We start from the raw sequence: 16,116 nt of genomic DNA, 5'->3' as shown, positions 1-16,116 counted from the left end.
TCTCTCTCTCTCTCTGTCTGTCTGTCTCTCTCTCTCTCTCTCTCTCTCTCTCTCTCTCTCTCTCTCTCTCTCTCTCTTTCTCTCTCTCCCTGCTCTATCCCCCTCTCCCATATCTATCTATTGCCAGCCGTCCTTAGTCCCTGCCACATTGTCTGCCTTCTTTTCACTCATACATCTTTGGGGAGGAAGACCTTTGCTTTGCTGATCCTTTTTTAATCCTCTTATTTCTTGTGCATAGTGCCCACTTGGGCCCACCACATGCCTCCATTGCCCTCTGGGTGATCTTCAAATTGGATTCTTTGTAGGTTGTTGTGTTCCTTGTCTCAGAGTCATATGAGAACACTAGAAGAATATTGGCATTAAAGAAGACAGGCCTTTATTTCAGGGAGAAGCTGGGGATCATTAAAAGAACCTTGCTACTTCCCAAAGGCAATCCAGCCCCCTCTCCTCTTGTTCAATTCAACCCGTGAAATGAAGACAGTAACACTAGCAACAAAATACATTTGATACACAAAGGAAAGGAGATCAGGAAGAATAAGGAAAGCGAGGAAGATGTGGGTACGCCTATGGAAAAGCCAGTCTATACAGTCTTTTAAGGAGGGCTTACCTGGGCTCACAAATGTAGAGCTAGATGACAGTTTGAGATCTCGCTCCTTTCTGCTCATATAGTTTCCACATATTAACACAGATGACAGCACAGATCCTGGATGTATTGTTTATGCTTAGATGGTTGTTTCTCTTATTTTAGATTAGATAAGACATTTATCAAGTGCCAATTATGTGCCAGGCACTGTGTTGAGTTTGGGAATCAGTAACTTAAACTCTCTTTTGTTATATATTCCAAAGCCATTGATAGGGATGGAGTCTGGACCTGGTATTTCACTGATACAGAGGACCCCCAGGTGAGAAAGCTCCCTCACCCAAAGTGGGTCTTTACCTTCTCCACAGCTTACAGTCTTAGGGAGATGCCTGGGGCTTGGAGAGGTTAAGGGCCTTGCCCTGCACCTCATAGCTGGAATGCCTCTCAGGAAGACTTGGACCTTCCTGGCTTCCAGGTCAGCTCTCTGTCCACTGCCCCATGAACCCTCTTTTCTAACTTACAATGAGAACCAAATATGACTGTGCAGATGCCAAGTTACAAATGTTTCTCAGAAGCACTTCATGGTTAGATTAAGCCAAACTGGCTTTTGGTGGGATGGAGGTGGTGGAGGAATGCGGGTCAAATGTGGACTATGGCTTTTGGGCCCATTTGGTATCGCTCGCATATAAAGATTTCTAAATAGAATATAGGAATACTAATTTTCCTTATTCATTACAGAGTATGTCACTGAATTTAGCATGGTGAATTACTGCTCTACTGGTAAAATTAGTAATTGCTAAATAATTATATGCTGCTGTGCCATTTTCAGACTGTTTGTCATTTTGAAGTAAATCAAGTATCATTGTCCCCATTTTAGAGAAGAGGAAACTCTTTGTAAGGCATATCTGACTATATTTATTCTCTTGCTCCAAAATCTTCGATGGATCCCTATTGCCTTAGGAGAGAATGCAGACTCTTTGATCGGGTGTTTAAAGCTCTTCCAAATCTGACTTCATCCCATCCTTCCAGACTCACTTAATATGACTCTCCTTTGCAATATTATGTTTCAGCAAAATTGGCTTGTTTCTTGTTACTCAGAACTTGCCTCTTCATTTCCCACCTTCCCGTTCTTGCTCTAGGCTGGTCCCTCTGCCTGGAATATACAACATACCTCTTTTTAGCTTCTCGAATCCTTAGCTTCTTTCAAAGGTTAGCTCATATGCTGGCCACATTCTCCTTCCTCAATTTGTCTTACATTCACTGATCCACTTCAACATTTCCATTCCAACAGAACGTAAGCTTCTTGGAGGCTAGGAGTGTTTTTCATTTTTGTCTTTGAATACACAACAGCTATCCCAGGGTGTTGCACAGTCATAGATCAAAGGAGATAATTCATGTAAAGTGCTTTACAAACATTAAAGTGTTACATAAATGCCAGGTATTACTATTGTTGTTGCTATCGTGGATTCTTAATAACTATTTGTTAAATCAAATCAGATCAAATTGCATGAAATCTCAGAGAAGCAAAGTAATTTGGCACTTATCCAGCTAATAACCAGCAGAATGAGGACTCAGAACTCTGTACCAATACAAATCCTGAATTTTTGGAACATGATCTCTAGAAAGTCCTAGATATACGCAAATATTTATAGCAGCATTTTTTGTAGTAACAAAGAATTTGGTATGAAGTAGATGCCCATTGATTGAGGAATGGCTAAACAAATTGGGGCTCATACTACAATGTAAGGAATAGTGGAGATCCAGTTAAGGCTTTTGATACAGGGAGTACATGTTCTCCAAGGCCAAATACGATTAAGTGGCAGATGACTGATGCAGACCATATGTGCATGGGGAGAGGTCCTGAGAAGTGGCAAACCACAGTGAAGGGGACTCAATGTGAAAGGTCTAGAGGGAAGTGGGACAAGAGCTAGACCCTGAGGGGGCTAAGATTGAACTATGTGTGTAGGAGAGGAAAGGCATTTCTAGAGACGTTCTTTTCAAGCAGGAAGAAAAAGATCAAGGACAACATTTTAGGAGAACAAACGGTTTGAGAGAGGCACTGAGGAGACCATCTGACTCTGAATTGAGGGCTCTGCTAGTGCGGGGCCCTGAAGTTTTTCAGCACCAAGGCAATTAGGCTTTGCTGATGACAGATGTGCATAATAAAGGACAGGAATATAGGGTGGGTGAGTGGAAAATGCAGACCTTGTCTCATTAGCTTATTTAGCCTTGGTTCTGGCTCAAATTCATTTGTAGCCAAGTCAGAGAGGATCTGGGCAGTATCTGAGACCCTAATCCTAAACTGCATTGTAATGGATGGCATTGATTTAGGGATAAAGGTCTTAGGACCTTGAAGAAAAGAGCTAATATTAGCCTAGCTTTTGGTAACCTGATGTGCTGGTGACTTTGTTAGGAAATAATGAGAAAGAAGGTGGGATAGAAGGGAGATTCAGTTCAGGGAGCAAAGATTTGTGCATTCATGGAATGAAGAGAAAGAGGGAGAGAGGCAGAGGGACATACAAAGAAAGATATAGAGGGACAGAGAGACAAAGACAGAATCAGAGAGGCAAATGGAGATGGAATATGAGTGAGAAGAGAGGGTCTGATTCTGCAAAACATTGTGAATGGTGGCAAAACCGATTAGGGATCGTGCAATGGATTCCTTGCTTTTGCAGGCATAGGACGATTCTCCCCAGAGAAGGAAAAGTGACAGAAGAAACAAGAAATAGCCATGCCACTTAACCAGTCTCAACTCTGAGAAATGACTGAGTGCAAAGTGGTTACTGGGGACTGGTCTGCTCTGATGACCTTCCCTTTAACAGCTCTCAGGAATTCCGAACTTGGCCAGCCAGAATAGCCAGCCATTTCTGAGCCCATCTGGAAATGGCCATGGGATGCTGCCTCTCCTTAGAATAGAGATGAAGAAAAAGAAAAACTCTTGGAAATAAATGCTTTTCTTCCTCTTCATATTCATTTTAACAGCTCACACCTGGTCTTCCTCCTCCACGTTCCCACTGACATTTTATTTGTGATACATATGTCTCCATTTAGGTGATTTTGTTTAATCATCTCATTGCTAAGTTTTTAGTGCATTTCTCCTTAGGTTAGTAACAGAAAACAAAAATAAGTTTATAATAGAGTTAAGATTATACAGTCATAGATTTAGGGCAGGAAAAGATTTTGAAGACTTGAGTCCATCCCCAGCCCCCTTTAACACTTGAGAAAACTGAGACAAATAGAGGTTAAGTGACTTGCCCAGGGTCACAAAGCTAGTAAGTATCTGAGGCAGGATTTAAACTCAGGTCTTTCTGACTTCAGGCTTAGCGCTTTATCCTTGTTGATATCTCATTGCCTACTTAGCTCCTGTGGTCTAGACAGTTGGAGGATCAGCACATTGTGTAAAACTTCAGGAAGGACCTCTCCCCAAAGTCTTTTGGTGGACCTGCAATCCCCTTAGTGGACACTGCTTCCATTGATGCAGATTGCAGCCCAACCACCCTTCTTCTCATCCTTCTCTGTGTGTCTGTAGCTAGATTTGAAAGTAGGTCTTTCTGATTCCAAGTCCAGTGTCCTATCTACTATGCTACATAACTACCTTAAGTTTAAATTCAAGGCCAAATATCTTGGTCACAGTTAACAGTCTATTAATCTGTATAAACCTTGGCTTAATTCACTCATATCCAACAAGCATTTATTAAGTGACAACTATATTTCAGGTTCTAGGTACTAGGGATATAAAGGAAAAAAAAGTCCCATTCCTCAGGGACTTCACTTTCAACTCAATGTGAGGGAGATTCCCAGGGAATGAAAGGGTCCAGGTTATTTTCTGGGAAGTTGACTTGTCTGTTTTACTTGAAGGTCCACCCAGAAGCTGAGAGTAATCTTGACAATAATTACCATGAAGATTGCCATTACCTCCTAGAAAAATTCATCCATACGTTCCCCTCTGCTTCCCTCCCTTTCTTTCACTTTTTACCCCTTTGCCATCTGATTTCTGATCTCATCACTCAACTGCAACTGTTGCCTCTGAAGTTGGTATTGATCTCTTCATTACCAAATCTCTCCTCGGTCCTCATCCTTGATCTCTCTGAAGCATCCGATGCTGTTGCTTCCCCTCTCCTCTGACACCCTGGGCTTTTGGGATCCTATTCTCCTCTGCTTTTCTTCTTACCTGTCTTAACAACTCCTTGGCTGACTCATTATCTCTACCACTGCCTGTAATGGGGGGGTGTTCCCCAAGGCTCTGTCTGGGTCCTCTTCTTCCTCTGCACTCTCCTGGTGACCTCATCTCTTGACCACATCCAGCCTAAAGGAACATGGTTCAAATCCTCCTTCTGACAGTTAATGGATTTGTGACCATAGGCAAATCACATCAACTGTCAGAGACTTGGTTTCCTTATCTGTCAAATGGGGCCATTAACACTAAGAGGGCTCCAGAGGCTTCCCCAGGATGCCAGAAAGGTCCATGACAGAGAGAAAGGTTAAAAACCCATGTTTGATGATATACTTAGTGGGACATTTGTCAAACTTGCCCAACCATTCAGATTTGGAGTTATTCTACTGTAAACAATGCCTTGGTTTGAGTGACTTCGTAATTGACTGAAGAATGACAGTAAGGTTGAAGGTACTATCATAAGACTTATGTTGTGCTGTGGGTCAGGTATTTTCTCATTTAGGAAAAGAACTGATACAGCTATGAGAAAAAGGGATAAATCAATATGCTGCTGATTAATGAACATTATACATTGAGCTTAATATTTCAAGTTACTACAGAAATATGATCTGAATTTATCTTTTCTGAAAGCAGAGAAAATTAGATAGATTGAGTACTATAACATAATAGGGTTTTTTTGAGGGGGGGGGAGATTTCTTTGCAGCTATTTTTTCTTTAATGTTACATTTTGGTGCTCTCAAAAATCTTATTAACCTAAGGTTTGCTATTCAATTTATTTCAAGATTGTTCTCTTTCCATGTAATTCCCTGAGAGTGACTTGGAACTCTGTCCCCACAGTTCATCTCTTTTTTTCAGTGGGAAAAGGAACTTATATGTCCTGAGGGGAGGGGAGGCAGCCTTGAAAGACTGCCAACTCACATAGCAGCTCCAGTCATGCTGTTAGGGAATGTCTTCACTCATATAGAAATGGTCCTATTGAACTAGTTAGACAAAATTGGGAGTCCCTTGTGGTTTCTGGTAGATTTCATGGGGGAATCTATGAATTTGAATTAGAAAAAATACATTTTTAATTTTAATTAATCTCCAATTGAGACTTACCATTTCTTTCAAGTATGCATTTAAAAATTGTGATTCTGAGAAGCAGAGTCCATAAGGCTTTAGTAGACTACTAAAGGGGCAATGACAGAAATAAATGTAAGAATTCCTACTTGATAAGACAGAATGACAAAATCCATCTCAGAGTTGAAAGTGACCTCAGGTCTTCTAGTCTAAACTTTACCAGACAGAGTGTCTCCTAAAACTTCCTGAACAATGGGCATTGGAGTTTGACCTTCACATAAAGATTTCTGCATTAATCAATTGAAAAGCGTTTATTAAATACTTCCTATGGCTGGCACCATACTAAGTTGGAAATAGGATTATAAGGAAGAAATGATCCCTCCTCTCAAGGACCTCATAGTCTAATCAGTAAGACAAATATGACTGGGAGTACATACAGAATAAATAGGACATTTCTGCATAAATATGAAGCAGACTAATATATGTTACCTGGGGCAGAGGGATGGCATTTGACACAAATAAGGTGGTTTGAAAGTGGGGAAAGTTTGTCAGGATGAGGAAGATGATGAGTTCAGTTTTAGACATATTGAGTTTGAGATGGTGCTGGGGCATTCAGTTTGCTGTCCAAGAGGCTGTTGGGACTGCAGCTCATGGGAGATATTGGGGTACATAGATTGATCTGTGAGTCATCTGTATAGAGATGACAAACATATAGCAGCTCATGGGTTCACTGAGAAGGTACAGAAAGAGCAGAGTCAAGTATAGAGATCCCATGGTCAAGAAAGCCCTGTATCAGTGATGATTCAGCAAAGGACACTGAGAAAGAGAGAGCAGATAGGCCTGAGAAGAGCCAGGAGAAACCCACGCCCCAAAAAACCCCAAGAGGAGACATTTTCAGAGACAGGACTAGAACTGAAGAGAGAGTGAATGGTGAGGCCAAGGGGTTTCATGATACAAGACAAATCAAAGAGGGAGCTCATTGTGAATACCCTCAGTTTGAATACCCTCAATAAATGAAAAAGTCAGGTCCTCAACTGAAAGGGTTTGAGAGGTTTATGAAGAGAAGAGATTTGGATTAACTTCTATGGGAATCAGTGGGCTAGAGAATCATTTAGGGAAGAATAAAAGGATTGTTTTACTGTAATAGTAGTGGAAGCCTAAATGATGGGATTGACCTAGGGCTGGGGTTTGGCATGAGTTGAGTGAAGATGGGATATGGGGCACAAGGAATTAGTGAGCAGAGGACAGTATCAATGAGTGAGATGGGAAAATTACGAAAGTGAAGTCAGAGCTGGAGAAATGGTCTGAGAAACTTTTGAAGGGGTGCAGGGATTAGAGGTAATGATGAGGAAGAAGAATCATGCAGGGGGTGTAAGTCACATGGAGAGATGGAATGACAAGAGGCTATGGCCAGGTTGAGGGATGGTCAGGTTTTTGATTAAGGAAGTAAAACACCTGTGGCTAATGGTGTGCTTCAGGGTATGATCATTCCTGTGTATGACTGAACTGGAATGGAGGAATTGGTTATGGGATTGAAGGAGATTGAGCAAATAGAAGATTAGGAACTTTGAAGAAGGATGAACAAGGCTATTCAAGTCCCTAGTACAGGGATAGGAATTGGGGGAAGAGAAGCCAACTTGCTGAACTCCTTCAGAAAGAAGGGGAAATGACCTGGGATGTGATATACAGCAGTAACCAGGACTCAAATAGAGTAGAACATTCTAATTGAGTGAACTCTAAAGGAGGAGAGGTTGGTGAGTAATAGTGTTGAAGGGAAAGTGGTTGTGGGGAGCAAACAGAATATTCCAATTCTCCCTCTAAGATCAGTCTGCTGGGACTGTGAATGGAATTAGAACCAGTGCTGGAGTTAGGAATGCTATGTGGTCTGAGAGAAATGAAGGCTCAGTGAGACTGACTAGACAGAAGGGGTATGGGAGTAAGTAAGTCCAGAATGAATAGAAATTTGTTCACTATGAAATCACAATTGCAGAGGGCACAGTGAGCTAGGAAGGCAGGGTATTTTTTGTTGTTCTTTGATTGTAGGGTTGTTAACCTAAGATTGGGAAGCTTAAGTGAGAAAATGTGTAGATAAGTACCTTGAAAATTTTAAAATTTTCATTTAAATTAAATTAAATTAAAATTTTCATTTAAAATCATATTATGATTCTACAATCTCCTATTCATGTCTTGTGTGTTAGTCATCAAAAGGAGCAAGTAAAATACAGAGATTAAGGCATTAGAGTTGGCAGATGAATAAAATAAGAGTGAGTTTCCTTATTATACAACTTTGCGTTGAAGTCAGGGTCCACAGCAAAGAAGAAAGACTCAAGCTTTCGAGGCTTTCTCCACAAAATGAGTCACCAAGATAACTGTGATGGCCCACACAGGAACCGCTCACTTGGGAAGGCCAGTTAAGCATTAGCTAAGAAGGAGTTCGGGCGCCTATTCTCGGAGAAATAATAGAAAGCTAATACAAAAGAAAGATGCATCCAGATCTATTTCTGTCGTCTTTATTAGGGATGGCTCAAATGACCTTTGGCCTCAAGAAACAACTTATCCAAGGTTTTGGAAGTCATTTCATCTAATTTTATAATATTTTTTTGCCGAATCCTCTTTAACTTTTAAACTAATGTCTAATTTTAGAAAGTTGTCATCCATGTGTTCCTGGTTCACTTCCACTGAACTCATCATATTTATTTGCATATAAATCCACCTGAATTGGAAGACTCCACACTCCCAAAGGCAGATAATCGAAATCTGTCCTTTCTCCTCCTCCACAGAAAATAAAAATCAGCAGAGTTTTGGGTTGGACAATTCTAACTGAAGAAAAGTATTTAGAATCCAAATGTGGGATGGCAAAGTACTCACTCATCTTCATCAGCTCCCAATGGTGTTTGAAAGAGGGCATAAAATGGTACATAGGCTATCAGACTTGGCATTAGGGAAGTCTGGGTTCTGATCGCACCTCTGATACTTAACTAGCTTTATGACCCTTGATGAGTCACTTACCCTTTTCTGAGACTCAGTTTCCTTCTCCATAAAATGAGAATGGCAACATCATCCTATCTCATAGGATTTTTTCAGGCCTCAAACAAAATTCTGTATGGAAAGCACATCATGAACTTCACAGCCCTGAATGTGTCTGCTATTATCCAAACCCATCAGAAATGAAGTATCTTCTTAAAAACCTGACTCCTGTTAGAAACCAGACCCTCACCAACCCTTTAGATAAGTTCTGGACTCATCGCCTGCATGTTATGTCCAAGGGAAACAAGGAAGGTGATTTCTGTACTCACTAAGCTATCAGAGCAGATACTGTTTATCCAGTGTTTTGTCAAGGGATTGTCATTGTGTACTTGGAGATCCAGAAGATGTAGAAGACATGGCCCCTTCCCGAAAGGCAGTTGAAGTCTCCTTGGGGAGAACTATTTAGAGCTGGGATATATAGTATGGGAAAACAGTGAATAAGGGAAATCTAATACAGAAGAGGTCAGTGGAGGATGGAGACTTCATGGAGGAACTGACTTTCAAAGGAGAAGTCGAATTAGGATAGATGGAGATGATGAAGCAATGGGACCCCTAAAAAGGATCCTTGAACTTTCCAACACATTTCATTTGTCCAGATCCCTGGCCCAGCCCAGCCCACCCTGATTACTTAATTAGTCTACTCAACACTCCTTAATCCCATCCGGATTTTCTCAGTCTTTTTCAGGATAAAAATATCAGTCCCATCCTCATCAAAGGCCCAGATTCTTAGAATCCTGCCCACTTCTACTGGAGACACAATAAGCTTTGCTGCTCTGACTGAAAGAAGGTCCAAGTGGTCGAATTCTTTCAAGGCAGACCTGCCATGTACCCTTGCATTTTGGGGGGCGCAGTACCCCCAGAACACAACATAGTTTGGTTCCCAGTCAGGGACCCCACATTTGGCCAGTCTGCCGCAGTTCAGTTCAGCTCCTGAGCATTCCTGTGTTCTAAGCTCTGGGTTTACAAAGATGAGAATGAGCAGGACTGCGCTTGCAGAGCTTATGTTCTACTCGGGGAAGTTATTGAGAAATAAATGGAGACTATACTCAAATACAAACATTTACAACTACAATAAAATAAGCACAAGATAGTCAGAAGCACTAACAGGCCTCAGGGACTGAGAAAGGCTGCTTCAAGGGGGAGCCACTTCAGCTGAGCCTTGTAGGGGGTTAAGATCAGTCCAGGGGCAGAGAAGCTTGAGGCCAGAGATGAAGGCTGATTTCAGGGAAGAGCATGCAGGTCAGTATGGTTGAAATATAGAATGCAAAAAAGGGAGTAATATGTGATCGGTTCAGAAAGATAGGCTAGAGACAGATTCTAGGACTGTTTTGTCCTGGAGGCAACAGGGAGCCAGGGAAGCCTCTTGAGCAGGGCAGTGTGACATGATCAGACCTGTTTTCTGGGCCGATTAATTCGGTAGCCGTGTAGAAAAGCCTTGAGGCAGAAGGACAAGTTGAAGACTGCAGCAATAGGGCCATTGGGTTTCCCAGTAAAGAGATCACTAGTGACATTGGAAAGCGCAGTTTCAGTCAAGGGATGGGGACAGAAATTAAATTGGAAGGACTTGAGTATCGAAGAGGTAGAGATAAAATGAAAGCAGGGTTTTTTTCCCCAGGATGTTGGCTGTGACAGGGAAGAGACATGCATTGGGTGGGAGGGTCAAGCACAGGCTTTTATGGATGTGGGAGAACTGGACATGTCTGTAGGCAGTAGAAAAGGAGCTCTAGGTAAGGACTGAAAGTCAGACAGCCAGATGTTCTTCCAGGGGGTGGGCTCCCAGGAGAGGGGAGGGCATGGGTCTGGGTGAGAAGTAGAAGGGTTAGCTTGGAGGGAGGGCAAGGGAAGGGTCTCTTCTTCATCAGGGCCAGGAGCAAAAGAGGGGAGAATGGAGGATGGGCAAGTGGGGATGTAACTGTCCACCTTAGAGGCCAAGGAAGCTTGCCATGGCTGGCCTCTAGAGCTTTCTTGGTAAGGTGTGAGAGCTAGCTGGTCTATACCACCATTTATACAGTGCTTCCAATCTTTAAAGCACTTTCTCATTCAGTTCTCACAATAACCCTGTGAGGTAGGTTCTAGTCACCCCATTTGTTGTTTGGTCCTTTCAGTTTGGTTGGACACTTTGTGACTGCATTTGGGATTTTTTTGGCAGAGATACTGGAGTGGTTTGCATTTCCTTCTTCAGTTCATTTTACAGATGAGGAAACCAAGGCACACAGGGTGAAGTGACTTGCCCAGGGTCACACAGCTAGTAAGTGTCTGAGGCTGGATTTGAACTTGGGAAGATCAGTCTTCCTGACCCCAGGCCTGGGGTTCTATTCACCATGGCGACTCCTGGTTGCCCAGTCAACCCACTATCATCCCCATTTTACAGATGAGGGGCACAAAAAGCTTGACCAGCTACTATCAGCCAGCTGTTCCTGATTCCAAGCTGACCATTCCAGCCATGACCCTGCCCCCTATGGGAGAGGCGCCACATGCCTCTCTATCCCAGGCACATGCACTAATGCAATAATAGCGCACATTTATGTGACGCGCATTGAATGCCAGGCATTGTGCTGAGTGCTTTACAATTATTGTCTCACGTGATCATCCTGGGAGTCAGGTACTCTTATTATTGACATTTTACAGATGAGGGAACTGAGGTAAACAGAGAGTAGGTGACTTGCCCAAGGCCACACGGTTAGTGCGTGTCTGAGGTTGCATTTGAGCTTAGGTCTCCTTGATTCCAGGCCAAGTGCTCTATATATTGTGATGCCATCTTGTGCCCCTCACTCCTAGAGAACACATACCTGCCCCGTCATCTGTCCCATGGCGTCCCTGCCCCTGGTAGGAGCTGTTCTTAGCTGCCAGGTACTGCCGAGCCTCCCAGTATTTGCAACATCTTGGCAGCATCAGGTCTCCTGCCCTCAGCTCATCTCCATGTATGACTTCCAAACTAGCTCTACCCCAAGGGATACTGACATAGCAGCGAGTCCCTGGTCTGGGGCTGCCATTGGCATGGTGGTTGGCTCCCAGGGAGAGTTTCCTCTTGGAAGTCTTATCATTGGTTCTCCCAGGAACCCCTTCCTGAAGAAGGCATCTTTTCTCCCATGCTGTAAGTAAGGAGGGCTTTGCTATCCTTTTTAGAGATCAGTTTCTCAGGTTCCATGGCCATGGCAATGTCTAGTTTCTAGGTGTTAGATAATAACTAGTAGATTAGCCCCAAGGATCCTAGATAGTAATTCCTAGAATCATAGTAATATGCAGTCCTACTAAGGCTGTGCTGTGAGATTCAGGGGTGACACAATTGATATTTACTATGCTTGTGCAGAATGATGATATTGCTAACGTTAACCTATGAGCTTAATGTTGGCAAGATGCCTTCTTTGTCTGTTGCCCTATAAAGCAAGTGGGCACTGGTCAGTGAGGGAGGAATTCCTGGGGGAATCATGGGTAATACACAGAAGAATTCATGTAGCTGCCTCCACCAGCCACCCTGAGGCTTGAGGGGATTTAGGGGAGTGCACAAGCAGTGCCTGGCTCCACTGTCCTCATCCAGAGGCTGCCCCCCCTTCTCACCAGCCCCTGTGAGAAGAGTGATTAGGGAATGCTGTAGGAACTGGTACTCCCATTATCAGCAAGCCTTTGAGAAGACTAGACTAGAATAAAGCTGATAATTGATCCTCTGAAGCCTGTCTGACCACATCAAGACTGAGCCTGTTAGAGGCTGGAGTCAAGACCTCCAGTGCCTCCTGTGTTATCTGTGAAACACATGCCACCCCGGGCTTTTCTCTGTCATAGTTTGGTATGATGGTGGTCTTCCTTATACACCTCACCAGGTAAAGGAGCCGTTTCTACTTCCTGTCATTTCTTCTCTTTCTCCTGCTCCTCCAGTGTCCCATCTACCCACTGCACACTTCCCCCTCCTCCTCATCAGTCAACCCTGGGGAAAGCAAAGTCAGAGTTTGATGGAGGGAGGACAAATAAATACTGTATTAATGAAAAAAAACCCCAACAATAAGCTATGAGAGAAAGTTATCTGCTGCCTGGGAGCTGGGAGTGGGAGTGGAGGTGGTTTGGGGACATAAGAGAAAGTTTGGAAACTCAATCAGAGCAGAAAAGAGAGATTGCATGTGTCTGGGAAGACCCAGCTGAGATTGGGTAATCAATCTGCCTTGGCCTCAACCATCACACTCACATGACTCAGTCTAGCCTGGGGCTAGTGGTGAGTGATGGTAGAGAAGTCAGATGCTGGGAATAATCGGCTTGTCTTTGGAAAGGGATGAGTGGTAATATGGTGGTGAATGGGGGAAGAAGGGATTAGGTGGGTGGAGTACAATGGAAGTTAGGTAAGGTGGAGGATGATGGAGGGTCGAGCTGTTTAATTTGGGGTTCAAGACTTTTAAGGCAAGAAAGTGAAGGTCAAGCCCACCTAGGCGTACTGTTAGCTGGGTCTGCTTCTTCAGACCTTGGTTCCTTCTTGGTATCAATGGGTTTTGGTTCGATAGAAAACAAAGGGTTCAGAAATGTCACTTTAAGAGTTTATAAGGGAAAATATTGTGTGAAATTTGTTTGTCATGGGAGATCAGTGTTGTCATTCTTGTTTAGCTAACACAGACCTCAAAGTACCTTATGTCCTTCTATCTAGCTTGAAAAGGGTTGGGAAGCTATTTTCACCCATCCTTTCTCTTGATTGCCGTGAAAATGGAAGTACTATGTAAACATGAGGTATGTTAAATGTGAATTGCATTAGACACATTTTACTTGGTGTCAAGATAAGAATTTCTCATTTCTTCTTGTTTAACAAATGCCATCATAGATAGAGTTGGAAGGGCTTTTTGGAGGCATTTGGGTGCAACAGCGCCAGGTCTAGATTAAGGAAGACCTGAGTTCAAATCCCTTCCAAGACATTTCCTAGCTGTGTGACCCCAAGCAAGTCACAGAACGTCTATTTGCCTCAGTTTCCTCAACTGTAAACTGGGGATAATAAAAGCACCTACCTCTCAGAGTTGTTATGAGGATCAAATGAAATCATTTTTGTAAAGTACTTAGCATAGTTCCTACTACACCTAAGTAGGTGCTTAATAATTGCTTCCCCCTTCTTCTAATCTCTTTTTTTAAGACATTGATTTTGATTTTTCTCTTTTAAGTTGCTGGAATCTGTGTATCTGACTTAAATTTGGAATCTAAGTACAGTTTTACCTGATGGATTTTTTTTAAAAAAAGAAAATGATCAAGAAACATTGAAATTAGACTATAAAAGCATTGTTTTTATATGTGTGTGATGAATCCAGTCTTCAGAGGGCCCCTCATTGGCTGTGGAGCATCTCTTTGTTGGCCATTTCCCCATCTTATAGCCTTCAAAGGCCATGGCCTAGCACTTTGGCTGCATTACGGCCTGCTCATTTAAAGTAAGCAAGTGGAACCCCCAAATGGGTAGCTTAGACATCCCAGTTCACCTTTCTCTAACACTTTATTGTTCACATGATAATAGTTCTCATAATAGTTATGTGATTCAATGAACATAAGTATTAATGTCCTCATTTTACAGATGAGGAAACTGAGGTTCAGATGGGGTTGAGTGCCCAATATCACATATGTCTGAGCCAGGACTTAAACCCAGATTATGAGGCTCTTTTTAGTTCTAAATCTATGATTCATTAGACTGTGACCTCAAGGACACAGAGTGTCTTTTGTCTTCCTTTGTATGCCCAGTACTTGGCCTGGCACACAGTAGGTGCTAATAAATCTTTCTTGATTGACTGGCTGATCTGGGCCTAAGAGGACAAAACCAGGAGCCATGGGTTAAAATTTCCAAGTGGGAAATGTAGGCTTAATACAAGGGAAAACACACACACACACACACACACACACAGACACACAGACACACCTCAACCATTTAGCAACGAGAATGGTTCCAAAGTAAGGTGGATGATTGCCTTTGGAGGTCGTAAGTCTCCCCTCACTGAAGGTGTTTAAGCAAAACCTTGATGACCACTTGTCAAGTATGTTGTAATAGGGTCAGACTAGATGGCCTCTGTTGGCCCTCCCAACTCTGAAATTTTGCTATGCTGTAACCCTGGTCCCAGAGGTCTTTCTAATCTGCCATACTGCCTCTCTGCAAAGCCCCTGCTACTTTAAATGCTTCTCTAGAGAGGAAATGCTTTCTCCACTTTCCTACCTGTTTGTAATAGAAGTTGGCAAACGTCTCAGGGAACTATGTGTTCCAAGCCAGGGTCTTTCAGAGCCTCAGGAGATGATGAGGAAAGGCAGGGCAGACAGTTTTAAGCCTATTAGTAAAAATGTTTAGGTGTGTCACCAAAGCCAATACTTCTATTTTTTCTCTGGAGGCATTAAGAAATTGGCAACATGACCAAATTCACTTTGGCCTGAGTTTACCCAAAGCTGGACTGTAAAAGTAAATTAAAACCAGACCAAAACACAAAAGACACACAGCCAAGGCAGGACACAATTTTGGGGGGATGGAAGAAGCTGTCTCACTGAATCCGAGTTTTAGAGCTCAGAGGTCTTATTATATACATGACTGTTCATTTTATGCATGAAAGCCATGAGACCTAGAGAAAGGAGGGGTACCTCTGGTTATACAGCCAGACTTGCCAAGAGGCAATTGGGTTTTTTTTAAATTAAATTTTGTTTTGTTTTTGCTTCAGGGAAGCTAGGTGGTGCAATGCATTGAGTACTTGGCTTGAAGTCAGGAAGACCTGGGTTCAAATGTGGGCTCAGACTCTTACTAGCTGTGTGACCCTGGGCAAGTCACTTTACCCTGTTTGCCTCAGCTTCCTCATCTGTAAAATGAGCTGGAGGAGGAAAAGGCAAACCACTCCAGTGACTTTGCCAAGAAAACCCCACATGGGATCACAGAGAACTGGACACGAATGAACAAAAATTTTTCCTTTATCAGACCTGTGATTTCACCAATATAGGGAATTTTCTATAGGGAACTGAAATCCTGAGTTTTATTCTTGCCTCAGACGCTAGCTGTGTGCCCCTGAATAAGTCACCATTTCTCTCAATTTCACCATCTGGAAAATGTGGTTGATAATAGCACCTACCTGTACCTCTAAGATTGTTGTAAGGATCAAATGGGGTGATATTCAAACAGCTTTGCAAATCTTGCCTCTCTCTCTCCCTCCCTCCCTCCATTCCTCTCTCTCCCTCTTCCCTCTCCCTCTCCCTTCCTTCCTCTCTCTCTCTCCTTCCCTCCCTCTCTCTCTCCCTCCCTACTTCTATCCCTCTCTCTCCCTCTCTCTTCCTCCCTCCCTCTCTCTTCCTCCCT

Source organism: Petaurus breviceps, unplaced genomic scaffold (genome assembly GCF_028583685.1).
Source record: "Petaurus breviceps papuanus isolate PSGF00001 unplaced genomic scaffold, PetGlider_PUasm1.0 207, whole genome shotgun sequence".
Classification (NCBI taxonomy): Eukaryota; Metazoa; Chordata; class Mammalia; order Diprotodontia; family Petauridae; genus Petaurus; species Petaurus breviceps.
This window is presented reverse-complemented; position numbering follows the sequence as displayed.